Source organism: Cryptomeria japonica, chromosome 1 (genome assembly GCF_030272615.1).
Source record: "Cryptomeria japonica chromosome 1, Sugi_1.0, whole genome shotgun sequence".
NCBI classification, from domain to species: domain Eukaryota; kingdom Viridiplantae; phylum Streptophyta; class Pinopsida; order Cupressales; family Cupressaceae; genus Cryptomeria; species Cryptomeria japonica.
In genome coordinates this window covers 584,740,732-584,764,638 of record NC_081405.1, presented here as the reverse complement: position 1 = coordinate 584,764,638, position 23,907 = coordinate 584,740,732, and positions in this window count along the sequence as shown.

Below are 23,907 nucleotides of genomic sequence, written 5' to 3'. Positions count from 1 at the left end.
AATCCTCCTTCAGCAAACTTGGATAAGGAGCTTGAGAATGATTGTAGAGAAAGAGAAGCCCTCTTGTGTGCACTTTATGATCAATAAATAATGGGATTAACTGATAAATCATTTGGAAAAGCTATATGGGATAAGTTGGAGACTATTAATGAAGGTGATGTTGGTATTTTGATGATGTTTTGATTGTCATTGATGGACACACACTTTCTTGATGATGGACACACACTTTCTTGATGTATGAGTTATGCTCAACCGGTAATTGTTCCAACTGGTATTGTGTATTATTGAATGTATAGTCTTTAGACTATCAGTATTTTGCAGAAGATTTTTACTGGTTATAGATTGCCTGAAGAGCTCAAGCGGTATGGAGACCCCAAGCGGTTTGAGGATCACAAGTGGTAGGAAGGAACCAAGTGGTAGTTAACTTTTGATCGAAACACTATGATCTACTAGTCTTCATTTTTGACAACCGGTAATCGATATATTGTACCAACTGGTATCACTCTGTGATGAGTTACCAACTAGTATTTCTGTAATGTGTGATGAGTTATCATCCACCGACACTTTGGTGGTGATTTTGTGTCATGTTACCAAATGTGTCTAGATGCACTGAACCTAGGAACTTGTAGTCTAATCCTATTGGACCGACATGAAATCAGATTCCTTTATAAGGACATCATGTCTAGGGTTTGCATGTGAGATGTGTGATATGTGTAAGAGACAAAGTATGAGACATTGTGCGATCATTGAAGAGAAGATTAGGTCTGTGTGAAGAGATAGAGTGTGGAGATATTGAAGACTGAAGTAATGCTGAAATGCATTAAGAATGAGCTGACAAGGATCTAATTAAGCATACTATTCTATTATCTAGATCATTTACTTGTCGATTACTAATATCTTCGACAAGTCTAAAACCCTTAACCAGGTAGGCCTAGCAAAGCCTTTGTAAATCCTCTAACAAGGTGGTTCACAACCATGGATCTAAAATCCTCTAACAAGGTAGTCTTTAACAGGACTTATCTCCTAATAGAGATCTAGATTCCTAACAGGATCTGTTCTAGTGAAGAACATTGTATGACCTTAACTGGTCTGGTTTCTATTCTGCAGATAGTTACTTGTGAGTTTCTGCTCACTGTGGTTTTTCCCATTTGGGTTTCCACGTCAAATATCTTGTGTTATGGTGATTGTGCTCTTGTGGGTGAATGCTTTATTTGCTATTTGGTTTGCATTTATCTTAACTGGTTTATTAGTGAATCTGTTGCACCAGTTATCTGCTAAACTGTTTAAGAGTTTGTTTACAGTAATTTTTGGTATACTAATTCACCCCCCCTCTTAGTATTCATCAATTGGTATCAGAGCCAACCTTTCTATAAGTCTAACCACTTGGAAGGAGATATGGGGGAATACAGTGAGAGGGAACTTACTCATCGTCTCACTCAAACTGAGAGAGCCTATGATGAACTCAAAGTCAAGTATTAAGCCTCTTTGGCCAAGAGAAGAGAGCATGCTGAGAAACTGATGGAACTCACTGAAAATAGCTCTTTTGATGAAGCAAACATGGATGCCCTAGTTGAAGAAGTTGAAAAACTGAATAAATCTAATGCCAACCTGAGAAGGGAGTTGGAAGGACTGACTATCAAAATGTGTCAAGAGCTTGAGAACAAAAGGAAAGCTGAAGATTTGGTAAAAGACAAAGATCATGATATCTCCAAGCTGAAGCAAGAAATCAATACCCTTGCCGCTCATCTCCAAGAGAGTAAAGTGGAAAAAGAAGAAATGCAAGGTGAACTAAACATGGCTATTTCTAAGAATGCAACCTTGATGGAATCCAATGCTGCTATTTCCAAGGAACTTACTGAGTCAAAGGAGATACTTGCCAAATTCAATCAGAGTACTGCTAAGCTAGAGCAAAAGCTAGAATCGAAAAAACCAGTAAAGAATACCACTGGACTTGGTTACTCTAGGTATGAGGAAGGTGAGACCTCTGGAACAAAAGCTAAAGCATCAAAGAAGCAATGAACATCCAAGGATAAAGGTAAGAAAAAATTTAAACCTGTTTGCTTTAATTTTCTCAAAGAAGGACATACTGCCAATGTGTGTAGAAGCAAGGCCTACAACAATTTTCCTTATTTTCTAAACAATAAGCCTAGATCCAATAGATTCAATGGAAACTGTTATGCATGCAACAAGTTTGGGCATAGAGCATTTGAATGCAAGTCTATTTTGCACAACACTGGGAGATATCCTCCAAGGACTCAAGGAGTTAATACGGAACTTCCTGTGAACCGGAATCCCAACCGGTACAATACCTATGACCATCGGTCAGTTGGTTATCAAGCAGAAACTAGTTAGAGAGCAACCTATTTGATCTGTCGTGGTCCATGGAGAACACCTGGAATGGTATGCTATCATTGCAACAAACCGAGACACACTGCCAGAACTTACAGACTGAGAAAGAACCTATCGGATGATATACCGATCACTCAAGAAGGGAAGATTGATGCTGAAACCGTTGAACTGGAAATGAATAAAACTTGGAAAAAGAAATCTGAAGAAGGATCACATGATGAACCTGTTTCTGCACCTAGTGTGGAAGTCTCTGAACCGACAAACTGAGCTTAGAAAACCTTAGGGGGAACATACCAGTGAAATATTTCGAACCCCCTGTTTATATCGGTAAAGACCTTAACTGGTCAATTGACAGAAGATTCAAAGTGGTAAAAGACAAAATTAGGGTTTGTGCCCTAGTGGTGATGCATTTATTATGGTAGGTGAGAATTTATTTAAAAGGGTTTTTGTCATCATTATCACTTATCAGTTTTCGAGAGAAGAATTTTCAAGAGCAGAGCGACAAAGAGCAATTCATCTAGCGATTCAAAATGAATTCAAAAATCTTGTAGAGGAATCCAACGATCTTTTTCAATCTATCAGTGAAGAACACTGAGCGGTGATCTAACAACTGAAGTGGTGTATTGTGGGTGACATTGGAAATCCCTAAATTTCGGATTGTAAAGGTATTTCTCGAATTTCTTTCTTATCATGGCTTCTGCATTGCACTCTAGTTCTAGTGCACCTATTAATTCAGCGGAATTTCTTCAAAAGAAAATGAAATACAATGCCCTATCCCAAATACCCGTTGGAGTTATTGTTGAGGGAGACATTTCAGGGTATATTGACTGTAAATTGGAAGACCTAGGATCCCTAGTGATCCATTCCTTGCTAAGTCTATTCTGTGGGGATGACAAGAAGATCAAACCTAAGTATAGTGTCCTTGAGAAGATGAAACTACACAATGCAGTATATTTTCTGGAAGAGTTCACAAAAGAGCATATTCCCATCATCCTTAGCAAAGTGCATGGTGATAAGATGTATCTCGAGCGGACGCATGACATCACACCGGAAGCAATTCATGTCGTCACCAGTTTTTGTAATATTGGAGAGGTGTCAGCTCTACGAAAGGTCACCAAAACTGAAATGACAAAGCTCACCGGTTCTGTGAGTGACCAATGGGCGATGACCGTCAACATCATCTTTGATGATCTAGTAAAATATGCTTGCATGGTGATTGGTTACCAGATATTTTATGCCAGCAAAATGAATTTTGTCCTTACTGTGGCAGTGAATGCTTCTTACAGAATGATCAAGGAAGACACTACATTTGACCTATGTACCTGTCTACAGAAGCAATTGCTATTGAATCTGAAGTCCATCAAACAGGACAATTCTCTGAGATTCAAGTTTGGACAACTTCTGGTTGGTTTATTCTTCTACTTTCAAGGTTATTTCCCTGGAGTAGGCGATGTTCAATGGTCTGCTGACCTACCAATTTCTAGACAGATAAAGGAGAGCCTACAAGTAGTAGGAATTGAATATCCTGAGGTTCTTAACAAGCATTTTGATGAATTCAAGCAGAAGATGAGCCAGAGAATGAGGATATCTGATGATATTATGAAGAAGTATGAAGATGACATCTGCTTCACAATAAGGATAGATGATTGCATAATGGAAGCAGTGGAACTGAGAAAGGAAGTAGTTGGCCCTATGGGGTATGAAGTGATGTATGACATGTTGATTGGGTATGCCTCTACCCTACTTTCCTCACCACTGGATGCAACGAAAAAGAGAACTGGTACCTACCTAGAGAGGGTCACACCGATTGAAGAACCAAAGAAGAACAAGGGCAAATTAGTGCCATCGGTATCTGCACTGGTTACCTATGCCAGTCCGAAAGTGACCAAGCGGTCACCAACTAAGAAGAAACCTAAGATCATTCCAGCAAAAGTCTTCAAGAGCAAGCAGAAATCCAAGAATCACTCACCGTAGTCAGAGGACACTGAACCGAAGATTCAAACAAAGAAGACAAGGCAATCGAGCAAGAAGGCGAAGTCTACCGGTAATGTACCAGCAACTTCTGCACCGGTAAGCATAGATATTTCCTCTTATAAGCCAATGAAACATTGTCAAAGGACAGTTAAGAATATTAAGAGGAAAGTGCTTGATGATTTAAAGGAATATTTTGATGATTTTAATGATAGTGAGAAAGAGGAGGTAGAACAGGAGGTCATTAAATACTTATGTGTTAATGATTGATCACCTTCTGAGATCAAATCTGTTAAACCAGACTCTTTGTATAATTCTTTAGACAATAAATGGTGTATTACCATTGAAAGAGAACATGAGATCAGGGAGAAAAATTTTGCACAATACTTTCCTGATGCTTCAAATTCTAAATTATTTGAAATAATGGATAAGAACAAAGGCATCTTCTTCATGAGAATGAGAAGACTCGGGCTACTAGAAGGAAAAGCTTCTGAAGTGGAAAAGGACACACATCTACATGTTAAAGCTGCAATCAGAATACACCAAGTATCTGAAGCCAATAAGAAGGTTGAACAAGAACCTGACCTATCCTCAGGCAAACCGGATGAGGCATTTGACAGTGAAGTGTAGCATCATAAATTGTACGTACTTGCTAAAGTGGTACAATTTCACACTTGGTTTAGCTCCCGCCTTGGCGCATCTTGCACTTTGCATCGCATTTTCCTTTAGCACTTAATTAATCAAATTAATTAGGTCTAAGGTCCTATTTCATCATCTTCTAGTTGGGCCCTTTCATTAAAGTGTGCCCCTTTCATTTTATTCCTCCAATACATCATTTAATCAAAAACCCTAATTAGGTCCTATTTTGAACTTGGGGGGCTTGATTTCGGGGGTCAAAACATCTCGAAATCACCTATAACTTCGGGATTCTCTCTAAAATTATCATATCCGACGGCCCTGAAAATTTGGTGAAAAGTTGTCGGGACCATGGCGCCCGGAGTGCACACGGTCCCGGACATTTTTCCAGAAATTTTAGGAGCACAATCCAATCATAAAATAAAGCTTAACCCCAAGAAATTGGCGGGAGATTCAATCTCTAGGTCGGCCAAAAGTTGAAATTAAGACCTAGGGTTTCATATATAAGAGCTCTCTTTCTTCATTTGAAAGGATCCGAATTTTGGTTTAAGGAGCTTTCTACGCAGCGAAAGAGCAGATCTTTGAAGACTTCAACAACATTCAACATCCATCCATCAAGCATTCATCAATTTCATTCATCCATTTAGGGCTTTGAAGACATTGAAGAGCAATAGGGGATCACCGACTGAAGATTGGCTTGTACCCCTCCCTTGGGGTTGGGTATGATTTCATGTTGTTTTCATGTCTTTGCATAAGCCTCATTATATCATTTGTATTCATGCTTTAGATCACTTTGCATATTGATTTGGAGCATTTTACATTATCATTTACAAGCAATTAGGGTTTACTTTCTAGGTTGCTCTAGTTTGCTTACTTGCATTTTAGGATCTTGCACACACACAAGGTCTGCACACACACTACTTTTACAATACAACTTGGCTATTCATGGAGGTGGAAATCACCAAAGCGGGCGTTTGACTAAGGTAAAATCCTATATAGCTGCCCACCATACCTTTTCAGATATAAGTGCAGATTTCGAGATTCAGACGACGCCGCAAGTTGCAGATCCGACGGAAGCGGACCGAGACAGAACTTCACACCAAATTTCAGGACAAAAGACCAGGACAGGGGCGTGGGGCACCTAGGTCCTGCCAGGACATGGGCGCTGGGCGCCCTGGTCCCTGGGATAGGGGCGCTAGGCGCCCTGGTCCTTCTGTCAGACAACAAGCTTCAGACAGCTTTTCAGGTTACCAAACAACAGTTTCAGGAGCAGTTTCAGGAGCAAAATCAGGACAATGGCGCCTGTGCCCCCGTCCTGAACATTTTCACTCAGATTTTAACCCTGGGTATGCATCTGCATTCTTGCCTTGTCCTTGTGTTTACAGCTTTCCATTGTTTAATCTCAATTCTGCAATCTTGTTCATACTTGCACTTTAGGGCTAGGAATTGAACTTGCATCATTTTATCTTTCAATTACAACAAAGGAATAGAAACCCTAATAGGTAGCCCATGGCTCTCTCTTCCACAAAAATAAGTAGCCAATTGTGTGATACCTCTAGGCTCTTTCGTATTCCGCAATGTGTGTCAAAAGGTAGGATTAGGGCATGTTAGCCTAGTCTCGCTTTTTCCCCTACACATGAAGGAGAAAGAGTAATAGAGAAAATTGACACTATTGATGTTGATGCCTTAGATAATGAGGATGTCACTCCTAATAAGGAACAAGCTGAGAAAGAGAAACATGACAAAGAACAAATAGAGAAAGAGCAAGAAGAAAAAGCAAGGCAGGAAGAAAACAAGTGAAAGGAGGAAGAGAAAAAGAAAGAGGAGGAGAAGAGGAAAGAAGAGGAGAAGAGGAAAGAAGAAGACAAGAGGAAAGAAGAAGACAAGAGGAAGGAAGAAGAAAGGAAGAAGGAGGAAGAGAAGAAAAAAGCAGGAAGAGGACAAGAAGAAGGAAGAAATGGAGAAGAAAAAACAAGAAGAGGAGCAAAAGAAGAAATAAGAGGAAAAGAAAAGAGCAGAATAGGAGAAGGAAGAAGAAAAGAACAAACAGGTGGAGATCAAGACAAAAGAAGGATGGCAGACTCCTAAGGCAATTGGTGATCAAACCAAACAGGTTGATACCACCAGTCCTATTGATCTTCAATCAACAGATGAGTCTGAGCTGCTACAAAGCATCAAACTTGCACATGAGAGACTGGAAGCATTGCGGAGGAAGAAAGAACAGGATGTAATACAAACTGCGGTTGACACCCTTACCAGTCTAATTCCTGGTACTAACCTCTCCAGTACCAATTCCTCTCTATCCAAGCTTAAACTTCTTTGTACCGTAGTGGAGGACCAGGTAGAATACTTGGAAGATGTTGTTGAAGCCACTGCAAAGAAGAACCATGAAAAGGCACTCAATTCTACCTTATTCAAGAAAATTAATGAGCTCCGGACACAACTACTGAAACAACAGAAGGATATCAGCGTTGCTATGGATGAGGGAAAATTACTTTTGAATAAAATCTGCCAACCCCATCTGTTTTGTGACGATGTGCTTAAATAGAAAGATAAACTCCAATCGGAGTTCCTGGCATATATCCACACCTTCAAGATGTCCTATGATCTCTTCACTACATATGGGAAAACGGTTTCATCACTTTCAGCGTCAGACAACCAAGATGGACTCAGAGATCAGCAACCGGACTAGAGATTTGCAGGAGCTTCAACTGCTCTTATTGCCAAGATTGCAGATTCTTCAGAAATGTTTTCTCAACCTGGAAGCTATCACGGTAACTCAAGAGATGAGTACCATTGATGCAATGGAAGAACTGGCATTCCGGATGAAGACTGAAAGTGAGGTTGCTACCTCATTACTTGAGTCATGGACATTGGCCATGAAAACTTTTATGCAGGACTTTAAATCTGTTTTTGATAAATTTCATTCCTTATTGTCATGAACATTTACTCTATTTTTATTGTATAAGGAAACATGGGTTACTTTGCATTACTTTGTCATTGTTGGCAAAGGGGGAATAGTGTACTTAAAATTTTGGTGAATGTTACCATTTCATGCACTTACTTGTAATTTTTGCAAAGGAAGTAGTGTATATGCTTAGGGGGAGTAATTTTGATTGTAGCATCATTTTGTTAAAACACTTAGATGTCAAAACACTTAGATGTCAAAATTTTCCTAAGTGTTGCCATCATGCCAAAGGGGGAGATTGTTGGTATTTTGATGATGTTTTGATTGTCATTGATGGATACACACTTTCTTGATGATGGACACATACTTTCTTGATGTATGAGTTATGCTCAACCGGTAATTGTTCCAACCGGTATTGTGTATTATTGAATGTATAGTCTTTAGACTAGCGGTATTTTGCAGAAGATGTTTACCAGTCACAGATTGACTGCAGAGCTCGAGCGGTATGGAGACCCCAAGCGGTTTGAGGATCACAAGCGGTAAGAAGGAACCAAGCGGTAGTTAACTTTTGATTGGAACCTATGATCTACTAGTCTTCATTTTTGACAACCGGTAATCGGTATATTGTACCAACCGGTATTACTCTGTGATGAGTTACCAACCGATATTTCTGTAATGTGTGATGAGTTATCATCCATCGATAAGAGTGTGGAGATATTGAAGACTGAAGTAATGCTGAAATGCATTAACAATGAGTTGACAAGGATCTAATTAAGCATATTGTGTTATTGTCTAGATCATTCACTTGTCGATTACTAATATCTTCGACAAGTCTGAAACCCTTAACCAGGTAGGCCTAGCAAAGCCTTTGTAAATCCTCTAACAAGGTGGTTCACAACCGTGGATCTGAAATCCTCTAACAAGGTAGTCTTTAACATGACTTATCTCCTAATAGAGATCTAGATTCCTAACAAGATCTGTTCTGGTGAAGAACATTGTATGACCTTAATCGATCTGACCTTAACCGGTCTGGTTTCTATTTTGCAGATAGTTACTTGTGAGTTTTTGCTCACCGTGGTTTTTCCCATTTGGGTTTCCATGTCAAATATCTTGTGTTATGGTGATTGTGCTCTTGTGGGTGAATTCTTTGTTTGATATTTGGTTTGCATTTATCTTAATCAGTTTATTAGTGAATCTGTTGCACCGATTATCTGCTAAACTGTTTAAGAGTTTGTTTATAGTAATTTTTGGTATACTAATTCAGCCCCCCTTAGTATTCATCAGGTGACCCTACTGTGAAGATTGCTAAACTTGATGGTTACTGGGTGAGATATGAAAATGTGAATATGGAAGAAGATGAAAGGATTACTGCATTCATGGAAAGGGTAAATGAGATTGTTATGGGAATTCAATGTTGTGGTGGAACTCTGAGTGAAGATGAAATTGTTTCTAAAGTTCTGAGAGCCCGACCACCGGCTTACAAGATGAAGGCTATTGCAATTAATGAATTGAGAACAATGGCTAATACTTCCATCAATAGAGATACCTTGGTTGGGAAATTATCTTCTTTGGAGCTTGAAGAATTTGGGCCTTCTGGAGCTGTGAAGTCTGAACCGACTTTTCGTGCATCTACATCGTCAACCGGTAAGCAAGATTGGAAAGATTTATATGCAAAGGAATTGGATGATATGAAGAGAGAAGATGATGAGTTTGAGAAACTTGAAGCACTATTTTCTAGAAGAGTACCTAAAGGACCAGTAGGAAGTAAGTATGAAGGAAAAGCACCTTTTAAATGTTTTGCATGTAATAAGATTGGTCATTTTGCATCTAGATGTCCTGAAAGGAATTCAAGATTTGAAGAAAGAGTTAGAAGATCATTTAAGCCTAACCTTGGATATCAGAACAAGTATAAGTATAGGAAAAAATAGAGACAAATCATGTTACATAGCAGATGAGGAAGGTGTTACTGATTCTGATGATGAATCGACAGAAGACTCTACTGGTGGTTCCAGCAATGGGAAGGAATGGGTGTTCCTAGCTATCAAGGAAGATGTTTGGGCACTTGAAGAGAATGTGCTTGAAGAGAAGGCACTTGCTGCTAAAGTTGAAGACACGGATGAATGGGTAATTGATAGTGGTTGTTCACATCATATGACTGGAGATAAAAGGAAGTTTCTATCTTTACAAGAATTTGATGGTGGTTTGGTTAGATTTGGAGATGACAAAGCATGTATGATCAAAAGAAAAGGAACTATATCATTGGATGGTAAGTACAATACTAATAATGTTTATTTTGTTGAAGGTTTGAAGCATATTCTTTTGATTGTAGGACAATTGGTGGATAAGGGATTTCAATTAGAGTTCAAGGATGGAAAATGCAAAATCATTAACAGATCTAATTTGGAGATTGCAACCGGTACACAAACAAAAGGTAATATATTTCATTTGAATTCCAGTGAGAAGACATGTTTAATTGCACAAATTGATGAGGGTTGGCTATGGCATAAGAGGCTATGTCATGTGAATTTTGATTGCATTGTGAAGATTAGTTCAACTAAGGTTGTTAGAGATATACCTAAGATTGTGAAGAACTATAATCCGGTATGTAAAGAATGTCAAATGGGTAAATAGGTCAGAACCTCTTTTAGGAGTATACAAGATAAATCTAATGATGTTCTTGATCTTATTCATACTGGTTTGTGTGGCCCTACTAGAGTTAAAAGTTTTCAAGGTGATAGATATTTTATGCTAATCATTGATGATTATTCTAGAATGATGTGGGTTACTTTTCTAAGGGAGATATCTGAGGCTTTTGAAAAGTTTAAAATCTTTAAAGCTAAAGTGGAATCTGAGACAAGATTAAAGATTAAATGTTTGAGGTCAGATCATGGTGGAGAATTCACATCCAGTGAGTTTAATAACTTTTGTGAGAAGCATGGTATAAGGAGACAATTTTATGCTCCCCAGACACCTCAGCAGAATGGAGTTGTGGAAATGAAGAACATAACTATCTTGGATGCTACTAGAACAATGGTAATGGAAGCTATTCTACCTCATATCTACTGGAGAGAAGCAGTGAGCACAACGGTTATACATTCAACATAGTACATATCAAAGGAGAAACTGATAAGACACCTTATGAATTATAGTTTGGCAATACACCTACAGTTAAGTATTTCAGAATCTTTGGTAGTAAATGTTATATCAGGAGAGATGATATCATTGGAAAATTTGATCCTAGATGTGATGAAGGCATATTTCTTGGTTATTCTATTGAAAGCAAGGCATATAGATTTTATAACAAGAGATTTCAGGGAATTGTGGAGAGTGCTAATGTCAAGGTGGATGAGCTGAATAGAAGTCAAATCAAAGTTTATGAGCAAGAATTGGTGGTGGAAATGATTATATTTGAACTGGTAGCATGTTTACCGGAACAGAGCGTTGAACCAGTTACTCTGGCAGTATCAGAAAATTCAATAGTAACTGAATAATCGGGAAGAGGAACAGAGAGTCAGAAGACTCCTAGGTATGTGAGATTGAATCATTCTAAAGATCAAATCATTGGGGATAAGAACAATGAAGTGATGACAAGAAAAAGACTGACAACTAATGAGGTATGTTTAATTTCTCAAGTTGAACCGGTATCAGTTATTGAAGCATGTAAAGATGAATATTGGTTGAAAGCTATGGAAGAAGAATTAGATCAGATTGAGAAGAATAACACATGGACTTTAGTTCCCCAACCTAAAAATAAGAATGTTATTGGAACTAAATGGGTTTTTAGGAATAAATTGAATGAAGATGGTCAAGTTTTAAGGAATAAAGATAGATTGGTTTGTAAAGGATATTCTCCGAAGGAAGGAATTGATTATGGTGAGACTTTTGCACCTGTAGCTAGGATTGATGCTGCAAGATTATTTCTTGCCTATGCTGCCCATAAAAACTACAAGGTTTATCAGGTGGATGTTAAGTGTGCATTTTTTAATAGGGATCTTGATGAGGAAGTTTATATTGAGCAACCTGATGGTTTTTCACTTTCAGATGATAAAAGCATGGTTTGCAGGTTAAGAAAAGATTTATATGGTTTGAAACAGGCACCTAGAGCTTGGTATGCCAGGTTGGATAAATATCTTTTGAAGCTTGGTTTTACTAAGGGTAATGCTGACAGTAATTTATATTATAAGATCACTGATGATGATATACTGATTATTGAAGTATTTATTGATGACATCATTTTTGGAGGTGAAGATAAGTTATGCATGGAATTTTCTAAAAATATGGAGAAAGAAGTTGAAATTTCTATAATTGGGGCAATGAATTTTTTCTTAGGTTTTCAGATTACTCAGATTGACAAAGGTATTTTCATCTATCAAACTAAGTATGCTAGGGAATTGTTGAAGAAATCTGGTATGGGAGATTCTAATTAAACCGGTAAGTACTCCTATGGTTACAAGTGATAAATTGACAAGGAAAGATGTTTTTGCACCGGTAAATCCTACAAGATACAAATCTATGATTGGAGGTCTGCTTTATTTAACTCAGACTAGGCCTGATATAATGAATGTTGTTTGTATTGCATCTAGATTTCAGAGTGATCCTAGAGAAAATTATGAGAGTGCGGTGAAAAGAATTTTTAGATACTTGCAAGGCACATCTGAATATGGTTTATGGTACCCTAAGGATGATGAATTTACTTTATATGCATATACAGATGCTGATTGGGCTGGAGATGTTGATGACCGGAAAAGTACTTCTAGTGGATCTTACTTTCTTGGAAAGAAGTTGGCTTCATGGATCAACAAGAAACAATCATGTACTTCTTTATCTACTGCTGAAGTTGAGTATGTTTTTGCTGCTACTAATTGTACATAGGTTCTATGGATGAAGCAAATGTTGAAGGATATCAAAGTGCATTGCACTAGACCGGTAATTATTTACTGTGATAACTCTATTGCTATTGATATATCAAAGAATCTGGTATTTCACTCTAAGACAAAGCACATATCTATCAAGTATAACTTTTTGAAGGAGAAGGTGGAAGAAATTAAAGTTAGACTAGTTTATGTGAACACTAAAGAGCATATTGCAGATATTTTCACTAAAAATTTGCCTAAAGAACCATTTGAGTACCTGAGAGACAAGTTAGGGTTTTCTGCCCCTCCGGTAGAGAACTGATTGATGCTTTTTGGAATCAGTCTGGTATGCATTATCAGAGATATTATTCATTCCGACACTAATGTGGGGATGCTACTTCTCAGGGGGAGTAGTCAGCTTTGTGTTTCAGTGGTTTATGTTTTTGCTTTGATATTTATGTCATATTCCTGGCATTGATGTCAAAGGGGGAGAGATATTGATGTTAAAAAGGAAAAACTTAAGGGGTTGTATACATTAGTGGGAGAGATATATGTGTAATTCAGAGCTTTACAAAGATATTATTCACAGGGGGAGTTTGGTATTTGTTTCAGAACATCATTTCTATATCTTTGAGTAGGAGATTGTTGGTTGTCTTCCATTGGGGGAGACTTGTTTGGCATTTCTTGGTACTTAGATGTTTTTCACATCTATTGTTGCCATCAATGCCAAAGGGGGAGATTGTTAGCCATTTGGAGAAATTGATCATGTGTTGCATTGATGTTTTGTCATTGATGTCAACACTAGTTGTTTTGGATGCTTTACTGGCGCCCTTCTGGTCCCGATAGGTTGAGTGGTTTCTGGTTGGCTTGGATCCAACATGATCCGGTATGCTCCGGTATGATTTAGTTATGGAATTGGTTACTCATGTTCAAATTCAATCAATTGGTTTTTGTCTGGTGATTGGATACTAACCTGATTGCTTGGAAGCTTGGTTTGTGGTTAAGGTGAGGGTTTCACCAGCAGAGCTTTGTTGAAGATTTTTTATGATATGCATAAGTTGTGTTGGTACAACTTCTGGTGGAGTTTCAAGATGTTGATGGTGATCATGTTCGAGACTTGGCGGATTGGGATCATTGCTTTAGCGTATGGACCTATATTAGGTCTCGGTTGATCTAGGTTATGAACCAACTTAATGTAATGTGTGGATTGGACCTCTCGATGTGTTTTTGGGATGTTAGGTGTTGGATATTATTTGTTTGTCCTAAGGTCGACATGTTTTGTAATTATGTAACTGGTTTATTTTCTGGTGGTCAAATTGATTGTTTATGGTCGAGGGTTTGTATATATATGATGTAAGATCTCTCATGGTCATGGACTGGGATATGGATATGTAATGTGCAAATAATGTAATATCATTCAGACAAAGGATTTGATCGATCATTGGAGATCGAATTGGGTTTATGTAAAGAGGATTTAGTCCTCCAGTATTGAGCTTAATCGGAACTGTACTCAGACATAGGAGATGCTATCTTTGCATTTCATTCATTCTTCTGGATTGTAGTCTGGATTTCTATGTAGTCAGTGAGACTCCTTTTGTGATGAGAAATGCGCTCTAGGACATGTTGGCCTTCCTACAAGTGCAGGCCCCTAAATTGTAATTCACATACTTACTGCAGAAGTATTATCTGATTGTGGGTAGGCTTCCCATCATGGTTTTTCCTTTTACTGGGTTTTCCATGTATAAATCTTCGTGTCATGAGGATGGTATTTATTCTATGATTATTGTTTATGCTTAATTGGTTTAACTGCTATTCTGGTATTTGGTTTAAGCATTCTGGTATTAATGTTTTAGGTTCTTGTATTAAAGTTTTAATTGCTAAATGTTCTGGTAATCTGTGACAACTGATTCACCCCCCCCCCCCCCTCTCAGTTGTCTTCTAGTTATTTGAACTGTCTAACAAATATTGAGTTTGTCATCTTGACGTACACCTTGCTTAAGGCATGGTAAATTATGTGGTGACAAACCTAACACGTTTGTTTTTAATAGCTTTACCTTATGGTGTATTGTAGGGTGATGGCCCCAACATACATCACAGTCTCACCTTTCAGTGTATGTCGAGGTCAAACCCCCGCCCTACACCATATCCATGGTAACAATGTTCAGTGAAGCCCTAGCTCATGATGTATGTTGGGACCATAACCTTGACATACACCATTTTCATATTTTACCATTTTCCCAAGTTCTTTCACATGGTGCATGGTGGGGGTATAACCCACCATACACCAAATGCAGTATTTCCTTTTTCCTTTATGCAATGGTGTAAATTGGGTTTGAAAGCCTGATTGCCACCATTTTCCATTGTTTGATCTTCCCAAAATTATAATTAGATATCAAGATAAAAGACTTTGTTCTTTGCCTTGTTATCTTGATAAAATGTCATGAGTTACATAAATTATTTGCAAAAGTTTCATAGGGTTATAGTAGTTGTAATACTTTGAGCTTAAACACTATTTTCTCATCCCGAAGAAGCAACGAATGAATTTGTGCCTTTATAGACACTTTGTTTCTCTTATTTGTATTGTTCATTAGCATGCTTTAAGTTACTTTTTAGTAACTTCAAAGTTGAATTAATCATTACTGCTCCAATTGTGACTTCTTTTTTGAAAAAAAAAGAAGAAAAAAAGAGAGAAAAGAATAATGTCTATTCTAAAGAGAGAATAGGATGATGTATCTCCCAAGTTTAGATTAGGAATCACAATTATTATTAAAGAGAGAAGTAAACAAAAGGGGGAGCCTTCCCTTATAATAAGGAGAGATTCAATCTCACAAATTGTGGCTAAAACCACAATTTTGTGAACTTCTCTAGTTTACAAAATTTTCTCCCAACACTACCTCTATTATCATTGATTCACTATTTTCTTCTTAAGACTTTTTATATGCTTCTTCCATTCACAATTTTTTAGAAGTCTTTGATCTTTTGTGAATGTTTTCCTTTTTTTAAAGAACCTTTCCATTATATTGTGCATTGTGTGTTTTAATTTGTAAGGATTATTGTGGCTCATGATTGTAATCTTCTGGCTGTCAAACTATGTAAATATCTTAGTACTCTTTGATTGTTATTGTCTTTCCATTGTTTGTTGCTATCTTTGATTGCAAAAGATGTCTTTAAACTCTTGTTCTCTCTGTCATTGATCTTCAAGGTTAACAACCCTTTGATTGTCCTATGTCATGATTTATTGCTCTTGATTGTCTTCATTATTGAGGACACCATTGTCTTTACAACCTCTGTCTTTGTGTCTTGGACTGTCTTTCTATCATGTCATTTTGTCTATTATTGCAGACCTTACACTATTTGTGATAGTCCTTTGTGTTGTAGCTACTCTTTTGCTTTGCATTCTACTCTTTGAAGTTGTGCCTCTATGATTGTGGTTGCTCACTATTTGTTATGTTCTAAACAATTCACTTGTTGGCCTCTCAAAACTTGACCAGCTACTTCCACATTTTACTATTTCAACCAATCTTTGAGATTTAACTTCTCTATTTCTCATTCAAGTCTTGTCTTTGAAACTATACCTCTCCTTGCTATAGACAAAACCTTATCCATGGTGATATCAAATGCCTTGTAAAAATCCTTCAATAAAGAATAAAAACCCTTAAATATAATGAATATTATTCTGAGAAAAATTGAAAGCCTCATGAAGTAAATCAATGGAGATTTCAATCGATAATCTTATAAGAACAATGGCCACTAAGGCTCTTGACAACATCAAACCTCAAATAGTGAAAGATGATACCAAAGGTAAAAACCTATTGAATAAATTGTCACACCCCAACTAAAGATAAAAAATGAATGAAATCATCCACTCATGCATGGAATACAAAGAATGGATTGACATACTAAGGGCTTTACAGGTTGCATTGAGCTAAAAAATCATACCTCACACCGTAATCTTGGTTTGATAGATATGGGAACTGCTTCTCATTATTCATATATGATGTTTTAATCCATGTATTAGTTGCCTATACTTGAAACAACTACTCGCTACTCTCGTTTATGAGATTCTTGGCGACCCTTGAACCTCCAAACTACTACTCTTTCACTCAAATATAAGCTCAACTATTAGACAGTTCAAATAACTGGAAGACAACTGAGAGGGGGGCTGAATCAGTTGTCACAGATTACCAGAACATTTATCAATTAAAACTTTAATACCAGAACCCAAAAGATCAATATTGGAATGCTTAAACCAAATACCAAAACAATAGATAAACCAATTAAGAATAAACAATAATCAGAGAATAAATACCATACACATGACACCGAGATTTATATGTGGAAAACCCTGTAAAGGGAAAAACCACAGTGGGAAGCCTACCCACAATCAGATGATACTTCTGTAGTAAGTATGTGAATTACAATTGAGGGGCCTACACCTGCAGCAAGGCCAACAACCTAGACCACACTGCGCATCACAAAAGGAGTCTCACTGACTACATAGAAATCCAGACTAGAATCTGGAAGAAGGAATGAACTGCAAAGATAACATCTCCTATGCCTGAATACAGTTCCGGTTAAGCTCAATACCGGAGGACTAAATCCTCTTACATAAACCCAACTTGATCACCAATGATCGACCAAATCCTCTACGTAAATGATTATTACATTATTCACTCATTACATTTCCACATCCCATCCTATATTCCCATGATCTACAATGGGATCTTACATCATATATATACAAACCCTCAACCATAAACAATAAGGTCAGCCACTAGACAATAAAACAAATACATAATTACAAAACATGTTGGCCTTAGACCAAACAAATAATATCCAGCCCATAAGTCATCTGGGAATTACATCGAGAGGTCCAATCCACACGCTACATTAAGTCGGTCCATAACCTAGATACACCGGCACCCAATTTAGGTCCACACACGCCAAAGCAATTATCTCGATCAACTAAGTCTCGAACATGATCACCATCAACATCCTGAAAATCCACTAGAAGCCACACCAACACCACTTATGCATATCATCAAAGATCTTCATCAAATCTCTGTCTGTGAAACCCTCATTAGAACCACAAACCAAGAGCAAATAGGATAGCATTCGATCACAAAAAAAAAACCATCTGACTGAACATGAACATGAGTAGCATGAATAAGCCAATTCCATAACCCAAACATACCAGAGCATACCAGATCATACCAGAACAAATCCAACCAGAAACCAAACATCCTACAGGAACCAGAAGGGTGCCAGTAAAGAATCCAAAACAACTAGTGTTGACATCAATGACAAAACATCAATGCAACACATAATCAATTCCTCCAAATATCCAACAATCTCCCCCATTGGCATTGATGGAAAAACTAGATGTGAAAAAAATCCAAGTACCAAGAAATGCCAAGACAAGTCTCCCGCAATGGAAGACAACCAACAATGTCCCATATAAAGATATATCAATGAAGTTCTGAAATAAAAACCAAAATCCCCCTATGAATGATATCTATGTAAAGCTTTATTTTTCACATATATCACTCCCCCTAATGTATACAACTCCTTAAGTTTTTCACATCAATATCTCTCCCCCTTTGACATCAATGCCAGAAATCTGACAAAAATATCAAAGCAAAAATAAAAACCACTGAAATACAAGGCTAACTACTCCCCCTGAGCAACAACATCCCCACATCAATGTCGGAATGAATAATATCTTTGATAGTGTATACCGGACTGATGTCAAATAACATCAATCAGTTCTCTGTCAGAGGGGCAGAAACCCCTAATCTATCTCTCAAGTACTCAAATGATTCTTTAGGCAAAGGTTTAGTGAAAATATCTGCAAGTTGTTCTTTAGTGTTCACATAAACTAGTCTAACTTCTTTTTCTTCCACCTTCTCCTTCAAAAAGTTATACTTGATAGATATGTGCTTTGTCTTAGAGTTAAATACTAGATTCTTTGACATGTCAATAGCAGTAGAGTTATCACAGTGAATAACTATTGGTCCAGTGCAATGCACTTTGATATCCTCCAATATTTACTTCATCCATAGAACCTGTGTATAGTTAGCAGCAGCAACAACATACTCAGCTTCAACAGTAGATAAAGAAGTACATGATTGTTTCTTGTTGATCCATGAAACCAACTTCTTTCCAAGAAACAAAGCTCCACCAGAAGTACTTTTCCGGTCATCAACATCACCATCCCAATCTGCATCTTTAGTGAAACCAAGCTTCAAAAGATATTTATCTAACCTTGCATACCAAGCTCTAGGTGCCTGTTTCAATCCATATAAATTTTTCCTTAACCTGCAAATCATGTTTGTATCATATGAAAGTGAAAAACCATCAAGTTGCTCAATATAAACTTCCTCATCAAGATCCCCACTCAAAAATGCACACTTGACATCCATCTGATAAACCTTGTAGTTCTTATGGGCAACATAGCCAAGAAATAATCTTGCAACTTCAACCCTAGCTACAGGTGCAAAATTTTCACCATAATCAATTACTTCCTTCTGAGAATATCCTTTACAAACCAATCTAGCTTTATTCCTTACAACTTGTCCATTTTCATTCAATTTATTCCTAAAAACCCATTTAGTTCCAATAACATTCTTATTTTTAGGTCGGGGAACTAAAGTCCATGTGTTATTCTTCTCTATCTGATCTAATTCTTCTTCCATAACTTTCAACCAACATTCATATTTACATGCTTCAATTACTGATACCGGTTCAACTTGAGAAATTAAACATTCCTCATTAGATGCCAATCTCCTTGTCATTACTCCATTGTTCTTATCCCCAATGATCTGATCTTCTAAATGATTCAATCTCACATATGTAGGAATCTTCTAACTCTTTGTTCCTCTTTCCGGTTCTTCAGTTACTGTTAAATTTTATGATACTGCCGAAGTAACTGGTTCAACATTTTATTCCAGTAAAGGTGCTATCGGTTCAGTTATGATCATTTCCACTACCGGTTCTTGCTCATAAAAAAATATATTACCTTTTGTCTATGTACAATTGCAATCTCCAAACTAGATCTATTAATGATTTTGCATTTTCTATCCTTGAACTGTAATTGAAATTCCTTATACACCAATTGACCTATGCTCAAAAGATTATGCCTCAAACCTTCAACATAATAAACATTATCAGTATTGTGCTTACCATCCAATGATATAGTTTATTTTCCCTTGATCACACATGCTTTGTCATCTCCAAATCTAACTAGACCGCCATCAAATTCTTGCAAAGATAGAAAATTCCCTTTATCTATAGTCATATGATATGAACATCCACTATCAATTACCCATTCATCCTTATCTTCAATTTTAGCAGCAAGTACCTTCTCTTCAGGTACATTCTCTTCCAGTGTCGGAACATCTTCCTTGATAGCTAGGAACACCCATTCCTTTCCATTGTCGGAACCACTAGTAGAGTCTTTTGCCGGTTCATCATCAGAATCAGTAACACCTTCCTCATCCGCTATGTAGCATGATTTGTCTTTGTTTTTCCTATACTTATACTTGTTTTGATATCCAGGGTTAGGCTTAAAATATCTTCTAGCTCTCTCTTCAAATCTTGAATTCCTTTCAGGACATCTACATGCAAAATGACCGATCTTATTACATGCAAAACATTTAAAAGGTGCTTTTCCTTCATACTTACTTCCTATCGGTCCTTTAGGTACTCTTCTAGCAAATAGGGTTTCAATTTGTTCAAATTCTTCATCTTCTCTCTCCATATCATCCAATTCCTTTGCATATAAAGCTCTCCAATCTTGCTTGTTGATTGATGATGCAGATGCATGAAAAGCAGGTTCAGACTTCACAGCTCCAGAAGGTCCCTATTCTTCAAGCTCAAAAGCAGATAATTTCCTAACCAAGGTATCTCTATTGACAAAAGTATTAGCCATTATTCTCAATTCATTAATTGCAGTAGCCTTCATCTTATAAGCCGGTGGTAAAGTTCTCATAACTTTAGAAACTATTTCATCTTCATTTAGAGTCCCACCGTAACATTGAATTCCCATCACAATCTCATTTACCGTTTCCATGAATGCAGTAATCCTTTCATCTTCTTCCATTTTTCAAGTTTGCATATCTCACTCGGTAACCATCGAGTTTAGAAATCTTCATAGTAGGGTCACCTTCATTAAGATTCTCCAACTTGTCCCATATAGCCTTTGTAGATGATTTGTCAGTTAGTCCCATTATTTGCTAATCAGAAAGTGCACACAAGAGGGATTATTTTGCTTTACAATCATTCTCAAGCTCCTTATCCAAGTTTGTCGAAGGAGGATTGCTAGATGCCGGATTATGACGTGTAACAACATTCTATGTGATCTCCCAAATCTCCTTACCAAGGCATCTCAGATGAGTCTCCATCTGAATCTTCCATACTCTGTAATTTGTTCCATCAAGCCTAGGAATATCTCTCCAAAAGATAGCTCCAGATGAACTAGATGAACTTGAACTGTTAGTCGACATAGGATCTTCCTCAAGTGGTTAAGCTTCTGCAGAGAGGACCAGAGCTCTGATACCAATTGTTAGACAGTTCAAATAACCGGAAGACAACTGAGAGGGGGGTGTGAATCAATTGTCACAGATTACTGGAACATTTATCAATTAAAACTTTAATACCATAACCCAAAAGATCAATACCAGAATACTTAAACCAAATACAAAAATAGCAGATAAACCAATTAAGCATAAACAATAATCAGAGAATAAATACCATCCACATGACACCAAGATTTATACGTGGAAAACCCGGTAAAGGGAAAAGCCACGGTGGGAAGCCTACCCACATTTAAATGATACTTTTACAGTAAGTATGTGAATTACAATTGAGGGGCCTGCACTTGCAGCAAGGCCAACAACCTAGAGCACACTGCTCATCACAAAAGTAATCTCACTGACTACATAGAAATCCAGACTAGAATCTGGAAGAAGGAATGAACTGCAAAGATAACATCTCCTATGCCTGAATATAGTTTCGGTTAAGCTCAATACCAGAGGACTAAATCCTCTTACATAAACCCAACTCGATCACCAATGATCGACCAAATCCTCTGCCTGAATGATTATTACATTATTCGCTCATTACATTTCCATATCCCATCCTATATTCCCATGATCTACAATGAGATCTTACATCATATATACAAACCCTTGACCATAAACAATAAGGTCGGCCACCAGACAATAAAATAATTACATAATTAAAAAACATGTCGGCCTTAGACCAAACAAATAATATCCAACCCATAAGTCATCCCAAAAACACATCGAGAGGTCCAATCCACACATTACATTAAGTTGGTCCATAACCTAGATACACCAGGACCCAATTTAGGTCCACACACGCCAGAGCAATTATCTCAATCAACTAAGTATCGGACAAGATCACCATCAGCATCCTGAAACTCCACTAGAAGTCGCACCAACACCATTTATGCATATCATCAAAGATCTTCATCAAAGCTCTACCGGTGAATCCCTCACCGAAACCACAAACCAAGATTTCTAGCAAACAGGTTAGCATCTGATCACCAGAACAAAACCAACTGACTGAACATGAACATGAGTAGCATGAATAAGCCAATTCCATAACCCAAACATACGATACATCGGGACCCAATTTAGCTCCACACATGCCAAAGCAATTATCTCAATCAAATAAGTCTTGAACATGATCACCATCAGCATCCTAAAACTCCACTAGAAGCCACACCAACACCACTTATGCATATCATCAAAGATCTTCATCAAAGCTCTGTCGATGAAACCCTGGTCGGAACCACAAACCAAGCTTTCTAGTAAACAGGATAGCATCTGATCACTAGAACAAAACCAACTGACTGAACATGAACATGAGTAGCATGAATAAGCCAGTTCCATAACCCAAACATACCAGAGCATACCGAATCATACCAGATCAAATCCAACTAGAAACCAAACATCCTACCGAGACCAGAAGGGTGTTGGTAAAGCATCCAAAACAGCTAGTGTTGACATCAATGACAAAACATCAATGCAACACATAATCAATTCTTCCAAATGGCCAACACTCAACATGATATCAAGATTGTTGTTCCATCAAGCTAAACATATGTTTGATTGAAATCTCATGTTCTTGGTGGCCATTACTATGCAAAGTAAAAAGTAGGGCTTTCTTTGAAGACAACTGTAATTCACTTTCCCTTACCCGAGTTTCTTCATTCTAACCATGAGTTCTAGCTTGAATCTTCCTCTATTTGGGTAGTCAAGTGTACGTTGGGAATGCTTTGATGGAATTTCCCTTCAAAACACAAAGACTACATTTCTAAAACCCTTACTCAAAAATCACATGGTCCCTTCACAAAGATAAAGCTTTTGGAAATATTTACAATAAAGGAAAGACTAACTCCCCTAGAACCTATGTTAAGACAACTAATGGAGAAAACCTTAATGAAACAAGCAAATGAAACAACAATATATTTCATTTAGACCCAAAATTTTAAATAAATTATTTAGACAATTCACATTTTATGTCATAAAGTTTAACCTACCTAAAACTTGAGAAAGTACAAATGATTTACTAGATGCAATTAGGGCGTTAGGCCTAAATTGGATAACATTCTAGTGACATCTTAGGGGTGTTTGCCTATTAAACATACTAGAACAGTGGCTTCCAGGACATCTATTGGGTATAAGGGTCTCAAGAGGTTTGAAAACAACTTAAGATAGACTTGTAACCTTGTTGTTAAAAGAAATAACAACAACTAATCTACAAACCATATTGAAAAACCTGGTCTCAGGCACTTGGAGGATCATAAAAGACTAAAACAACACCTAAACTCTAAAACAATGATGCCATAGCACCTTATTGAAAGAGACACTACTTTAATATGTACAAAAGTTTAATAGTCACCTCAATAGTAGATCTTGAGGTGAATCCCATTGACTGTGATTGGCTCCTCTCCATCCATCTTGGACAGTTGAAAGGCATTATTCTTCTTACAACTTGTGATCACATATGGGCCATCCCATATTGCATCAAAATTTGTATATTTACCAGGCTTACATTGTAGGTCCCGGGGACAACTGAGAGTGGGGGGGTGAATCAGTTGTCTAATAAATTCAAACAAAAATCTTATTAACCAACTTATTGCTTAATACCGGTAAGACAGTT